Source organism: Sorex araneus, chromosome 4 (genome assembly GCF_027595985.1).
Source record: "Sorex araneus isolate mSorAra2 chromosome 4, mSorAra2.pri, whole genome shotgun sequence".
Taxonomy (NCBI): domain Eukaryota; kingdom Metazoa; phylum Chordata; class Mammalia; order Eulipotyphla; family Soricidae; genus Sorex; species Sorex araneus.
In genome coordinates this window covers 21,101,349-21,117,784 of record NC_073305.1, presented here as the reverse complement: position 1 = coordinate 21,117,784, position 16,436 = coordinate 21,101,349, and the positions used below count along the sequence as shown (strand labels likewise).

Sequence of the window (16,436 nt, the reverse complement as noted above, 5' to 3'; positions counted from 1 at the left end):
CCTAAAGAGGGTTAATCCCGACTGTTCTTTCTCAAAACAGGGACCTGGAAAGGTTATTCATTAATTGTATTGATATAGTACTACCTCATAACACTGTATGTGTCAGGTGTGCAGCATTAAAAATCAGTATCTGTAAATGTTACGTTATGTTCACCACTAACAGTCCAGTTCTAGGTAGGGTAATGGGTATAGAGTTGCAGCCTACAAGCAAGAGTCATTTATCCTAGGTGACCACTGAGTACTGAGAATGTGGTCCAGACTGAGATGTGTTTGAAGTATAAACAGTGCTCACCAGCATAAATGTAAATCTCAAATAGCCCTACCTTAATTCTTCTTTTCATTTTTGTTTTTTTAAGATGAACTCGGCAATGACAAATGAATGAGAATAGATCACAAAACTTATTACTCAAAGAACTAAAGACAGGACTTATTACTTTGACTTACTCTATATTGATGCTTTTTGACCTATTCTATATTGATCCTATTCGATAGTTTTTTACAATAGTCTTAAGATTGCTATATTATTATATTATTACTATATTATATTATATTATAATATTATTATATTACTATATTTTTAAGAATAGAAACACTGGTTTTAATAACTCCTGGTTCTTCAATATATAGTATGGTATCTTTCCCTGGCACTCTAATCTTTGTTGGATGAATAGCGGTCTTAAGAATTAGATTTGACCACCCTCACGTGCAAGAGTGGAGGCAGCAGTATAAGAAGGGATGTGCCTTTTCCCAGGTGTCAGATGCCTAGTTCATGGGTTTCTACCCAGGCGGTCTGATCTTATCTTGAGTTCATCCTTACTCTAAGTTGCTTTGCTAAACTATAGTGATACAAAAACACATTGATAAAAATGACAAATAAAATGTCATTTTTTAATAGTCCTCATAATTTTCCTTTGTTTCAGACCATATTGAAACACACAAAGGAATATTAATAAGACATACTTTGACGAATAAAATAACCAGGTCTTTTATAGCTGGCCAGAGAGGCCTGGTTCAGCGGTAATACTCTTGCTCCCTTGAGGACCCAGTGATTGCATGCTCTACTGATTTACAGGGAAGTTGATTTAGGACTAGATTTTTCCGCACAATAAAGCATTGTTTGTTAGAAGCTAAGATCTCATTATTTTGTTTGCTAAATTGTTGCAAATGTTTTGTATAGGCTTGATGGGCAATGATCAATTGCTTAAACAGCTACAGTTTGATGGATGTGGCAACATTATGTGGACATGGCAGTTATGCCGATTAGATGAGAAAGCTTATTATTCATTGATTAAGTGGTTCAAGAGAGAAATGTTTAAATTCGTTGAACAGTGACTGAGTTCACTTTGGGTTTCACTCATCTAGGCCATTTTCTACAAAACTGTACATAATGCTCATGTGCTATTACAACACAATGGGCATATATCATAACACAAGCATGCTCTATCATAATATAAAACATTGATATTTATTGTGTGTTTTTCTTGCTCCAGGTTATTAGACTGACTGAGTACATCCAGCACACTTAAGTAGGGTAATTCATTCACTCCATTGCACAGATAAACTAACACAGAGTTGGAGAGATTAAGCAAATCTTCTAAGGTCACATACTAACCTGTTGTGTCAGTGTTCTGGTATGAATGAGTGATTCCAAATTCCTTTTTCAATATTCCATCCTACCTCATTCTTCCATTTAATTTTAATGATCCTAATTTACCAGGTCCCTGCCTCTCTACTCTGTGAAGAATCCTCAGAGAAAGTGTGCTATAAGGTCCTTGGAACCAAACTACTGACTCCTACCCAGCGGTTCTTGTAGAATAAAGGGCAAAATGATTTACAGCTGAGTACCTCACTGATTTTTTTTAAACTCAGAGATGTCTGTGGTACCACATTACATATATGAAAAGTCATATATGTAAGTTGCTTAGTCCAGGGTTCAATGTTAAGAAGATATAGTAGCATCTACCATCCTGATAATTGCTAAATGCTTCAGGAGAATAAAATGCTGTTCTTATTTGCACTACATATCCTGGCCCTGTCAAGAAATACCAGCACCTCAAATTAATAGAAATGTAATTTTTAAGGAATTAAATAAATAAACCATGTACATGGACTCTGTATGTGTGTTATAGATATTTAATAGCACCCACAGTGAGTTCAAAGATGAACTTATTAGGAGGGCTGGAAGATCTCTGCTTCTGGCCCTAGTTCAATGACGGATTGAGATCAACAATAAGTTTTTTTCTGTGCTGGTTTGGAGCTACAAGAAGGAGATTAGAAAATGTGCTTTTTAGCTACATTGAAGCATCTGGCATTATATGAGGAAGAGCCCTCATATTAGCTGAATGGGCTACGTTGCTCAGTTTCTCATGCCATAATGCATTCTGAGTCCTGCAGAAATGCTTGTTTAAAATCACATGTGGCTCCAACCTTTGAACTAAAAAGTGCTGCATTGGGCGACATCTTGCTGATGACACACATTTTGCAAACCAGGCTATATCCCTTAGGTATTACTGCCCACCATAGATTGGCTTCACTGTAGCTTAGCTCTTGAAAATCGCTAGTCTCCAGGGGCATTTGAGGATTAATTTAAATGGAAAAAGAAAAGTAATTTCCGAAAGCTATTTTAGAAGAGAAAAATAACTCCATTACATGGCTCTTCTTTTGATGTCCTTTTGGATGCCCCACTCTTCGCTCGTCACATTGTACTTTTGTGTTCTGGGAGGTGGTATGATAATACTTGTAAGATGAGAATGGTAACAGTGACAAGCAAAGTGTGTTTATGCACAATTCCCATATGTTAGAAATTTTATATTTTCCATATTTTATCTTCAAGGTAACGCTTTCACCTGACAGAGAAGTTAAGTGATTTATTAACTCACAGCAGCAATTTTATGGTGGAACTATGATTCACAGGCCCATCGGTCTTGTTTCAAGAGCCATGTTTATCATTACTCTCTGCCTTTTTTATTCTCTTCTTTCCTTTCTCTCTGCTGTTTTTGCTTTCCCATTCATCTAGTTGTACTTCACTGTATCACTGTCATCCGTTGTTGATTTACTTGAGCGGGCACCAGTAATGTCTCTATTCCACTTACTTTTTTTTTTTTTTTTTGCTTTTTGGGTCACACCTGGTGATGCACAGGGGTTATTCCTGGCTCATGCACTCAGGAATTACTCCTGGCGGTTCTCAGGGGACCATATGGGATGCTGGGAATCGAACCCGGGTAGGCCGCATGCAAAGCAAACACCCTACCCGAGGTGCTATCGTACCAGCCCTCTATTCCACCTACTTAAAAACAAATCTCCTTTTTTTGTTTGTTTTAAATATTGAAGTTAGGTTACTGGTAATTCGACCTTGCACAATTAGAAGAGGTGGATCCCAAGAAGTATATTAAGGTTGCACAATATAAATCCATCAAAAACCTACATAAATGTTATTCACTTTCCAATAGAACCCCATTCTTTGTCTAGATATGCACAAATGAGCACTTGAGTTGCCTTCAAGAAAATTAATTCACTAAAGCACTAAACTTCTGATTTCTCTCTCTCATTTTTAAAATTGTCTTCTTCTCTCAATTGTGGTATATTTCTAGACCCAGGAATCTATCCCGAGAATCTAGGTCTGGCTGAAGGGCCACTGAGTGTTCTAGAGGAGCTATGAGAAAGTATATTCAGGCCAGAATGAGAAGTTGTACTCCTAATCTGAGCCTTCTCTCATTGTGTAGTGCTTTTGTTGGCGGGGGGTGGGGGGGGAGGGTGGTCACACCCTGCGATGCTCAAGGGTTATTCCTGTCTCTGCACTCAGGAATTACTCCTGGCGGTGCTCAAGGGACCATATGGGATGCTGGGAATCGAACCCGAGTCGGCCGTGTGCAAGGCAAATGCCTTACCCGCTGTGCTATCGCTCCAGCCCCTGTATAGTGCTCTTGACTGCAAACTGAACTGCAGGATTTTCCCAGGGAACCTTGTTGCATTAGAAAGCATTGCTAAGAGACTGTCTTAAGTGATTTCCCAACATTTTACAGCATCAATAATTTTGACAAAGTGAAAGTAAGAAGTCCTTGCTTCTTTCTACCACAAAATACATTTGTTTAGTTTTTTTTTTTAATGGTGTAGACATCAAACCCAGGGAAGACACCTGCAGCCTTGCAAGGCATGTGCTGTATCATATAGTGACCTCCCAGGTCTCTCATCACTTTTATTTTTCACAATGCATAACATTTATTGACTGATTGATTGGCATGTCTGTATGTAATATCTTTTGACATTTTTAAATAATATTAAAAATAATCAGAGACAGTGCCTTGCACATGACTAACCTGTGTTCAATCCCCAGCAACAAATATGGTTCTCTGAATTTACCAGGAGTGATTCCCTGAAATGTAGAACCAGAAGTAAGGCATGAGCACCGCTGGTGTGGACACAAAACCAATAATGATAATGACTATAATGATAATAATGTTATTTGAGAATATTAAATATTAAAAATTGAAAATATGTAATGTTAAAAAATAATATTTTTAGTTTATGAACTTTGCTGTAGCATGCTTTCTCCCGCTGTTTTCCCTTTATGGATAAATAAAACCAAAACATGTGATTAGGTGATTTGCTCAAAGTTTTTGACCTCACAAATATTATAGATGTGTTCAAGATTTATTCTAGACTAGGGATGTAGCTCAGTGGTAGAGTGCTACCTTACATGGTGACCCTGGACCCTGGGTTCCATCACTGCCACCACAACACCTCAAACACACATTTTATACTAATGACTCACTGTGTCAGTCATTTCTGGATATATACAAATAGAAAATGATTATGTTGTATAACTAAATACTCAGTTTCATATCAGTTATAACTCAATAATTAGTATATTACTGAAAATAATTTAGAATGTTGACTATGTTTGTTTCCCTTTCCTAGAAATCAGGGTCTAAATGTAATTTGCTCTGAGAACAGATCGTAGATACTTAAAGAAGAAAGAAGTTGGAAAGTGAAACAAACATACATTATTGATCAGTGTTACAGGCAAACAGACTGATTGTAGTGTGTTTCTTTGAGTCTCTGTATTCTCAGTTGTTCAAGGTATTTCCACTTAAAAGACTGAAGAAATAACAGTCTTTTAACCTATCTTTTAAGTCTTTTAACCTATCTCCTTTTGGATATGGTGTTAAGTCCTCTATAAATCCAAATCCTCACATGTGTATAAATTTAACCATTTATAGACTTCCCTTACTCATGTATCACCAAAGTTCTGGGGGGAAATCCACGAGATGTCACTTGTTGCATAGGGAAGGAATTATCAAATCCTAATTGTGTGAAAGGGCTGGAGCGATAGCACAGCAGGTAGGGCATTTGCCTTGCATGAGGCTGACCCAAGTTCGATTTCTCTGTCCCTCTCGGAGAGCCCGACAAGCTACCGAGAATATCCCGCCCACACAGCAGAGCCTGGCAAGCTACCTGTGGTGTATTCGATATGCCAAAAACAGTATCAACAAGAAAGTCTCATAATGGAGACATTACTGGTACCTGCTCGAGCAAATCAATGAATAATGGAATCACAGTGCTACAGTGCAAATGTGTGAAACTGCTATGTATAAAACTGGAGAATACATGGCTGAGGTTATAAAGTTACCACCCCCCCCCCCGAAAAAAAGACCCAATCAAAAGTTTTTTTCTATCTTTACAAGAGTGTTAAAATTTCTCAATCAATAAAAAAAATAAAATAATGATTGCCTTCAAGTTTATGGTATGTTGGAGGGGGTGACAGATGTTGAAAAATAATATCAAAATCTTGGGCAGTGGGACCCGGCTGCTCAGAGAAAGTCACTGGTATTCCACCAGAGACAAAGAATCTGGGAGACTCTAGAGAAGAAATTTGTGGCCTGAACTTGATCAGGAGTTTGTGAAAAGGCGAAATGGCATAAGGACATTTTAAGGACAGTGAGGGAAGGAAGAAGTGCAATCTTTGAAGGAGTGGGCATCCTGTGTTCTTGTGATTTTTCAAGCAGAGGGAGTTCTTGGCAGATTAGGCTGAAAAAACACATTAGTAAAGATTATGGGGGTGCAAAATGACTGACAGCTTGTAGGAAGAGAAGGGATAATGGGCACTAAAGACATCAGTAATGACCTTTGGTGGCTAAATTCAGGAGAGTATAGGAGGTTAATATAATGTGAGAAGCCAAATGAATTTTGTTAGAGTTGAACAGAATTGAATATGATTTTAGAACGGAGAGTAGGGAGGAAGAAAGTCAGATCAACTGAGGGTGGAAAAATGATGTAATATAATCTCCGAGAGAAGTGGCAGTGTGTGAACTATAATCTAGGGGATACAGTGGGAAATGCCAGCCATATAAAGTTACAAGGTTTTAGAACTGGTTATTCCACCTGCTTAACAATGGTGTGAAGGTGAATGCTTCAGTTATCCTCTCTAAAGCCCAAAATCTTCATCTGAAAATGGAGTTAAAAATAGGCATCACATAAAGTTTTGTGAGAGGAAATAGGCCAAATATTCATTGATGAATGACTACATAGTAAAATGCAGTGTATTTAATATATGTATATAATGTATGTATATATACATAAAGACACAAAGTATTCAGAATAAATGAAATCCTGATAGCGCATACAACACTAGAGAACCTTAAAGAGATGACACTAAGTGAAATAAGCAAGGTACAAAAGTAAAATAAGATTGCACATATCTGAAATACGTATAGTCATCAGTACAGAAAATAAAATGGTGATTACTACTGCCTATGGGGTGCAATGAACAAGGAATTACAGGTTAATGTGTATAGTTTAAGATTATGTAGAAAATGTGGAGATGTATTGGAGCTAAAGCTGCACAATAGCTTGAATATATTTAATGTCATTAAGATGTACGTACACCTTGAACTTAAAGTAGTAATATATCACAATAAAAATAGTTGTTAATGGAGAATTAAAGTGGGAAGTACTTACCAATAAGACAATTCATAACAGATAGTGATTAGAATTATCAATTAATATGCATCAAGATACTAATAAGTGTGGTAATTAGAAAATGAGTGGAGTGGCCTAGAGAAAAAAATCAAAGTACCTCTTCTTTTATTTTTTTCATGATTACCATTTTAATCGCAATGTGTGAATACACCTATTCACATCAACTTCAGATGCCAAAGAAAAAAATCCCATAAAAATATGGAATGCTTCACAAATTTGCAAGTCATCCTTGTGCAGGGATCTTATTAATCATCTCTGTATCATTCCAATTTTAATATATGTGCTACCGAAGCGAGCACAAGATACCTCTTCTTGCAGAAAAGAATTGGGTACATATTTGAGTCCATTTTAGATAAAGGGGAAGGGGGGGTGTAAGAAGCGTCTATCTCTTAATGGAAGAGTAAAGGTGAAGGTGAGGTTGGGGTCAGGGAGAAAATTTCAGCTCTATGAAACAGCTGCTGTGAGTGGGAAAGGAAGCACACAGGGGAAGAATGAAAGAATCGCCAAGTAACAGAGGAACCAGAGGGGTTGGATGTAATAAATTTGTAATGGAGCCAGTGAGCATGGCTATGTCATTTTCTCTAGCAGTTCTTGGCAACACAGAAATATCCTTCAGAAACAGGCAGTTGGATTGATTTAAGGTATGGCACTGGCAAGACAGTTGCGGTCAAAAGTTAAAGAGTTGAAAGAATAGAAAGTTCTCTTGAGAATACAATTTAATTGGCTGACCATGTAGTCCAGACAGCAGAGGAATGAAACCAACTAGTAGGAATTGAGAGGCTAACTGGAGACCTAAAAGTAACCAGGGTGAGGATGGGAGATAGTATAGCAGGTAGCATGCTTGTCTCGTACTTGGCTATACCTGGTTCAATCCCTGGAATCCTATATTGTTCTCCCAGTACATCCAGGAGTGATTTCTGTTGCAGAGCCAGGAGTAACCCCTGAGCATTGCTGAATATGGCCTGAAAACCAGAAAAAAAATCAAGAGAGGAAAAAAATCAAGGAGTTAGAGGTTTTACGTAGAGAAAATAATAGTAAGCCCTGGACATTATAATCAGAATTTAGAAAGCCTGAGTTCAAGATTTGAGAGCAAGAGTTTTAGACACCAGACACACTAGAGGCAAGTGAGTGTGCATGAAGCCAAGCAGTGGTTCTCAAAGTTTAGCTGCATCAGTTTTGCTGGAATTCTTTAAAGAACTCTATCATAGTATGCTCACGCCTATGGACAGCTCCAAGGAACTGCCCCTGAAGAGGTTGCAGGGGACCAAACAAAGGTGGCCATCTGTGCTTGCCAGAAAACAGAAGTCAGCAGGGCGGGTGTCACTTTGTGTTGCTTGCCATCTTCCCTGAATACATCCTTTCTCTCAGTCTCATCACTATGGCCACGCACTTCCCAAATAAAACAAGGTATCTCTCAATTCATAGACTGTTACCTTGGGAGCTTGTATCTGTAAGGAATCATATTTAGAACCCAGTATAAACTTTCATAGCATCCTAATATAGTTCAGATCTATTTTAGGACAGCACCTCTCAAAATAAAGTCATCAATTCAGTAGTTTATACATCACACTGGAAGTTCTTAGAAATATAAATTCTCCAGAAATCTTCTTGTACATTTTCCAGGAGTGATAATCACTGCTTCCAATTTCTCATAGATTGACGCTTCAGGCTGATGGCTGACTGGTGGCTTCATAATGTGATACTATTCCCAAAAGAATCTAACAGGTTCTCAGAGATTAAAACCTTGGAGCTAACTGCACATGCAATGTAAACCTGACGTCCAGGTACTAACATCTGAATTTCCAGGGTCAGTTTCATTCATAACTCCAAATTGCTCTAAAGGTCCATTTAATCTGCATGTTGTTGGTAAACGTGGCGGAGAAAAATGTGATCATTTTGAAGGACAGTTCATCAGGTATTCTAAATCTTGTGAGTGATGCACCCAGGAGATCTCATCTCTAATCATTGAATACATGCATTTCCTTAACTGTGGTGTTCTTTATCTGGACAGAAAAAAAGCTCATTGGTTTTCTCTCTCTCTCTCTCTCTATCTCTCTCACATTGTATCAGGATATCATTAGCTATATGTAACAGCTCTGAGATTTAGCTGTTCTGTTCAGCTTTGTAAGTGGGAAGGTACATTGTTGTTTCTAGAAAGTAGGCTGGAGCAGATTGATTCTAAATAGTTGGACATCAGAAAACTCTGTGGATGTTGGGAATGCACAGCCTAGCTGTGGCAGAGTCAGTGATATGTGTATTCATGTTCCCTTTCATCATCAGTGTCAGACATTTGGCTGAACTTATTTGTTTAGCTCAATAGTCTTCTTGGCTCAAGACTCTCTCTCTACATGTATTGAAGTATGTTGTTAGGAACACAAGCACATTATAATAATTTCAGAGAGTACACATACTGTTTCCAGATACCCTGGTGTGATCTTAATTGATTTTCTAAACATATGGTACGGTACAAAGCTGTTGAGTGGGAACTGTGAAATTTTTCTTTGTCGTACTCAAAGTTATATGGGATGGGATTTAATTTTCATGTTGCTTTTCTGGAATTACAACACAACATTTGAACTGTTAATTCAATATTAGAATTTTAGTAGATTACAATAGTGTAGAATTGTGGAATTTGAAAATTTCCTGTAACTTTATTATGGAAATAGACACATTGATTAAAAAGCAAGGAATCAAGACTTACAAAGCAGTTATTATCTGTGATAAAAAACTTGTAGCTTATACCTAGAAATAGTCAATAAATAATATAATTTTGTGTTTTATGATATACCTTATTTTTTATTCCTCTGTTGTATATTGATTGCCTTATTTTATTTAAAATCATTCATAATTGCAAGATTGATATATAAAATTTATGACAAAAATGGACATAAATGTCCAATTATGAAACATTGAGCAAATTAGTTGTCAATAATATTTTTTAGAGTTTAAAATGATACATTTTCTAGTTTTCCCTTCACATACTATCAAGTTTTATTTGCTACTAGAGCTAAGGCAGTGTCAAGTAACTATGTCTTTGTAAATTAATGTGTTTGCCTAATTAGTAACCTTTTCAATTTTATTTATTTGTTACTTTGGCTTTGAATTACATCCAGTGGTGTTTAGGGCTTACTCCTTACCCTGAACTCAGGGGTCGGTCACTCCTGGTGATGTTCAGGAGGACGTATGGCCTACCAAAGTCAAACTCCAGTTGGCTGTATACAAGGCAATCACCTTACTTTCTGTACTGTCTATCTGTCTGGCCTTTGAACATCTATTTTTAAAAGATTGCTTTTCTGTTAAAATATTTTATGTATATTGAATTTAATTTAACATTAAAGGTACTTTTACCTACTTTTTTTTTAGATTGTGTGTATGTGTAGTTAGAGGATATTTTAAGCTGTGTATGTGAAATTTTAAGTTATATGACTCATACAAATGCTCACACTATCTCAGTTCACTAGTATAGCTCTATATACTGATTCCTTAAATATAGTTTCTATTTGAAAACCACATATAATTTTTCTGTGACTGTGAGTGGTTTTTTTTTCTGTCACAGAAATAGAGTTCATAGAAAATTTCTAAGCCTATATTTATCTTTCATTTGAGGGGGAATTGCCCCTCCAACCCAACCCTATTCAGGGGAACTTTAGGGCTACATTGGGTGGTGCAGCAGAGAACAGGAGGTGTCAGGGATTGAACTTAGAACCCTACATATGCCAAACATGTGCTCCATTGATATATTTCAATCTCTTGTAGTAGTCTATAATGTGCATTTGCCCGCCACAAAAAAATTAAAGCAACCTCAAAATCCAAGCTGAGTTCATTTTTCATTGTATTCTTTTACAAAGAAAGTACATTTCTCTGTGTTATAACTACCAAATCACTTGTTATTGTAAAACTTTATTTTCTTATATTGTGTTTCTATGGCTCTTCTTTCTTGTATTACTTGTTTTTAGTTATTCTTTTGTGGGACACAGGAAAGACGAGACTCTTTCAATTTTTCTTGGGTCCCTTATTCATGCAGACATCCATGCTGGACATCTGTCATGGTCAAAGATTCCTGCCTGCAGCTTTCACTGTCATTCACTTTCCATTCTTGATTGGCCCATTCTCCCTGCTCCGATTGTCTCAGTTGAGCGATTGTTGCCTGGGGAATTCACCTGTCTTGCTATTAAAACTTGGCTCTTGGCTGTACTAGTCTCTCACTCTGAACCTCATGGTGGCTAGCATTTGTACCTCTCGTACCTCATCTTCTAAATCAATGTAGGCAGGTATGCCGTTTCACACAAGAAAGCTTTATCCAGAATAGTTTTGAGTTAGTAATTTGGCAGTGCTGGTGACCAATTTTGTCATTTGTTAATGGGATTGCATGTTGTCTTTTCACTAGCCATGCTATCTAGAGTCCTTGAAATCTGGCTAAAAGGTGATTTGAAATAGCCATCAGGTGAAGTAGCTCTTTGGAACTGATGCACCCTCATGTTGGAGCAAACTCAAAATGCTAGTTCGTCTGTTTGCTTTGTAAAATTTATCATGCACAAGGTTAGAGAAACTGAAGAGGATACAGAAATTTGAAAATCAGATGCTTAGAAGTCTGCCACTTCTGCTGTCTTTTAGGAACTGCTAGGCTGTGCCATCTTGTGTGTTTGTTTCTTTATTTGAAACGTTAATATTGTGAATGTGCTTATATTTCAAGGGTAGATGGAACACTTGTCACTAGGGCAAATGTTATTTTCAAGAAGAGTAGCAAAATTCTTCAGGATAATCTTCCAGGCATTAAAAAAAAATGAAACAAAAAATTCACTTAAAAAACAACAACACCAAATCCTCCACAAAAAAAAAAAAAAGGAATCTAGTGGTATTCTTGCTGAGACAAAATGAAAAGGAAATTGGTTGAGAAAATGAAGTTTAACGCCTATGTGGGCCATTTTTGGCAGCGATTCTTAGTATTTCTCATAGCAAAAAAACTAGAAAAGTCTGTTGTGAAAAATTTCTGGCTTTTATGAAAAGCTTATTGATCCCATGTATTTTCTTGTTAACTGGTAATGTACCTGCTCTAAAGAATTAGCTTAAAAATTAGAATTTTCAAATTACCATGCACATTTGCTGAACCAGCAAAATATATCCCTGTCATTTATTTTTTCTAAGCTGCAATCCAATTTCATTTAAAATGAAGACATCCCTTTGAACAAAATTAATCGTTTAATTTTTTCTAAGTAGTCTCTTGAAAAATGTGATTCTCAAAAGTAGCTAATATGTTCAGTATAAAAATGGGAAATTCTTTGGAAGTCTGTTTGCAACCTAGCTTTGCTCTGATTAATAACCCTTGCAAATGTGTGCTTATTATACCATAAACATGACCTTTATAAGAACGTTAGAAAAATCAAACTATGGATATGCCATGTCAGAGACTTTTTAAATGTCAGAAAATGTAATGCTTTCAAATTAATGTGATTTCATAATACTTAACTGTGGAGAATATTTTTGAACACTTTATGAATTTAAAGCTTACTAAAGATCCTTAAAAGGGGGTCTATCACTCGAATAGTCAGAGTTTACTTGTATTAGATGCTAAAGAATGCTAGAGCTGTTTGGAAAGAACTACAGTTAGCCATTTTTAGACTTAATATGGTTATGTTTGCCAAATTTACAAGCTATTTATTTATTACCTCTGTTGCTTTTTTTTTCTGGGGAACCTCTATCAGAAGAACAGAGCGAATGATTGGAAGATGTTTGTGTTCAGATAGATACTTCCTCGGCATGAATATGCTTATAAAATGGAAACTCTGTAGTTCCAAATCAGCCTGGACATTGTTGGAGATAATTACGATGTCTGGGAATGGATATATAGCTGGCTCAGGGGAGGTAGTTTAGGTCCAAAATAGGAACATGCAGTCTTAGCTTTCTGTTGCGTTGTAATGAATTTACCAGAATCTCAGCATTTTAGGACGGCATTTCTTTCGTAGCTGACACTTCCTTCTATTGGTTTGGAGGCCAGCATTGTTGTGGCTGAGTTTTCTGCTCAGACTTCTTTCATGAGGTTGAAATCAAGATAACATAGACTGAATTCGGTTCTAGAGACCGGAGGTGAGGTTAGGGGCCGTAAACCTATTTCTAAGCTTCTTCTGTTATAGGAGGTTCCCGTAGAATTGGGTTATGTTCCCAGCACATAAAATGATGCACATCAGGAAAGGAAATTTAGAGAGAGGCCACACTTTATTCAAAGTCCAAAGGGTGAGCAAGTTCTGGAACAGAGCCTGTCTTGAGGAGGAGGGAAAGTGACATGCCTGAGGCACTGTGGCTGTTGGTGTTGTTTCACTTGCCTCGTTCCACTTCAGGGAGGAGATATAGTATCGAAATGAACCCAAAGGTTTGTCAGCAGGCCAGAGTAATAGCTATAAAATAGTGCCAGGAGTTAAGTTGTGGGCCTTGTACAGGGTGAATGTGGGTTCAATCCTTTGCCCTGCTTATGGTCCCCTAAGCACCACCAGGAGTAATTCCTGAAAACAAACAAGGAGTAAGCTCTGAGCAGTGCTGGACATGACCCCTCACCCCCACTCCATCCCCCAAAACTAAAAGAAAGGTATTTTAGGACAGTGGATTTCTTTTTTTTTTACAATTTATTCATTTTTTAATTGGTGAGTCCCAGTGAGGGGACAGTTACAGATTCCCACATTTTCGTGCTTGTTTTTCCCTCATGCAGTGTTTGAGAGCCCATCCCTCTACCAGTGTCCATTCTCCAACACTTATGAACCCAGTATCCCTCCCACCCCCCTATCCTATCCCCCCCACCTCGCTCCGCCTTTGTGGCAGAGCATTCCAATTTGTTCTCTCTCTCTCCTTTTGGGTGTTGTGGTTTGCAATAGGGGTATGGAGTGGCCATCATGTTCAGTCTCTAGTTTACTTTCAGCGTGGATCTCCCTCCCCGCTCAGGATTTCCAATCACATTTTACTTGGTGTTCCCTTCTCTATCTGGGATGACTTTCCCCCAGCGTGTGAGGCTAGCTTCCAAGCCATGGGGACAGTGGCTTTCTTTTGATTTAAAGTCATTTTAAATGAGGGGCTGGAGAGATAATATAGGGGATATGGTTTTTGCATTGCATGCAGCCAACCAGGATTTGATCACGAGCACCCAGTATGGGTTTCTGGGACCCACCAGGAGTGATCCCTGAGAGCAGAGCCAGGAGGAAGCCCTGAGCACTGCTGGCTGTGGCCCACAAACAAAACAAGTCATTTTAAATTAAAATTTACTTTTGGTTTTGGGCCACATTCCGTTGGGAAGGGGAGAGGGGTGTGGGCCTTACCGTGCCAGGGATCTAATTGAGGCTTCTCCACTGCACACACTGCAGCTCTTTGAGCCGTCTTCCTGATATCCCATTGAAAAACAAAACAAAAACATGATGACAATTAGGAGCCGGAAACCTCATATAGTGGGTAAGGTGCTTTCCTTACACACAGCAACCTGAATTTGATTCCTGACACTGCATATGGCCCCTGTAGCATTGCCAGTTGTGATCCACATTCAGGTGGATGCTTGAGCTCAAGTGTAAGCCCTAAGCTCACTAGAGTGTGTTCCCCAAACCACCTCCAATAAGTAAGTAATGTTAGGCAGGAAGATAGAACAAAGGGTTCGAGTACATACTCATCATGTGTTTGGTCCCAGGCATCACATGTTCTTATGGCCATGGTTAAAAATTACTCTTGAGCCCTAAGACAGGAATGCCCCTGGGTTGCATCTGATGTGGCCCCCACAAACAAAAAAATTTTTTTTTGCTCTCCCTCCCTTCCTCCTCCCTTCCTCTCTCTCCCTGTTGCCAAAACCTGGGGCAGCACACATGTCTAACTGTGTGATCACATAAATTTAGCTGGCGTTTCTCCTAGATGTTACATATAAGGTTTTAGTGCTCACAAACTTGGCTGTGGCACTCACTGAGGTTCTGATGATCCCACACATGCTCACCAGGAATTTCATTCTTAGTTTTTATAAACTACAATTGTGATGCTCATCAGGAATCACTGTTGTCTCGCACAGGCTCACCAGGGCTACCTTTCTTGGCCATGGTTCCCATACATCTTTGTAGTTGCAGTGCTGGGGAATGCACTCCCTTGTGATGTAACAGCCCACAGAGAGCTTATGGCACCAGGGATCATGGAATGCAGAGCTCACAGGATCAAGCTTTGTGCTTGTAATATGGCAACATTAGGGACAGAAACTAAGGACCATATTTTTGTAAGGTAGTGACTCCATGCCATGTACTTATTCCTCTGGGCTCAGGGCCATAGTTTTCTATAACAGAACTGCATCTATCTTCAGAAATGTCCTGCTATATTTTTTGGAAAAGTCTTTCTCTTTAACACAGATTCCTCCTGAACTATATAAAAGAATGGAACTGGGCCACTCAGCCATGATGATGAGTGTCAGGAGTTGTGTGTATATGTGTGTCCTTTGCTGGTACTTGCTTGTATCAACTTGCATGCTAACAAGTCTTACCACATTCCCAGCTCTCAATTGTGTTATTAAACTTGCTGTGCCTATTCATGTTATTTCATCATATGAAATTGTGATGCTTCAGAAATCGAAGTATACCTTGTGTCACTGTGCTTATAAAATCAAAAGTTTGAAAAATGGAGAACTTCCCCACCCCAAATGTCAAACATCAAAACCTTTTAAACTGTTGGAAGTGGAAGTAATGGGAAAAAAGTAGTAAGGATGCTGAAAGTAAACTATGTACAGGTCAAATAGAAGAAAAAGGGAAAAACAAATAAGTTGCTACTTTGAGATATATAACAGAATTGTTTTTTTTTAAAAGGGAAAGAAAAATATGACAGGAAAGGTAGGCATTCCGATCAGGGGATACAAGCCTTGGGTTTTTTGCAGTCCCTGGCTATCACCTCACCCTTGTGTGTAGTTAGTCTGAGGCTTAGTGAAACCACAATTGCCATTTTCTTTGAAACTTTTAACAGCCTTACAGATGAACCACTGAATCCTTGTGAAATATTAAACAGCTGGGAGAAAAGTCAAGAAAAATGTAGAAAATTACACCTAGTGACAAGTTGCTGCTTTTATCTTTTTATTTAGACTCTCTTGATACATACAGTTGAAATAAAAAATAATTTATTGTTTTTGGGGAGTAAAACCCTGCTTCTTAGATGTGTGGGTCATCAGGTGGATCTACTGCTTGCAGAAATCACTAGTGAAAGGATAATTCATGACTCAATGAAATTACAGAGCAAAGAGGGAGACGATAGAAAGAAATGTGATTTAGTTCAGTGAATCAACAGGTCTGTGTTACTATGCTACTGTACTTTGCTTCATGAGGAGTAAAGAAGATAAAGATATTAGGGAAGAATTTATTTATTTCTGTGCTTTATTCAGATGGAACTACTTAGTGCTCTTATTGAATAGATTTTAGTGAAGGTCTAGACTGGACCGCATGCCCCAGAATGTGGACCGCAGTGAG

General features: G+C 38.1%; 1 protein-coding gene and 1 non-coding gene across 3 annotated transcripts in view; one reads left to right on the top strand and one right to left on the bottom strand.

The window, feature by feature from the left end:
• LOC101546873 (zinc finger protein 385D) overlaps nucleotides 1–16,436 on the top strand; it is a 340,402-nt gene that overhangs the window by 43,218 nt on the left and 280,748 nt on the right. The gene's annotated exons all lie outside the window — the stretch shown is intronic.
• Nucleotides 7,171–7,277, bottom strand: LOC129404534 (U6 spliceosomal RNA). Its single transcript, XR_008629932.1, has one exon. It is a non-coding gene; the product is annotated as a U6 spliceosomal RNA (small nuclear RNA).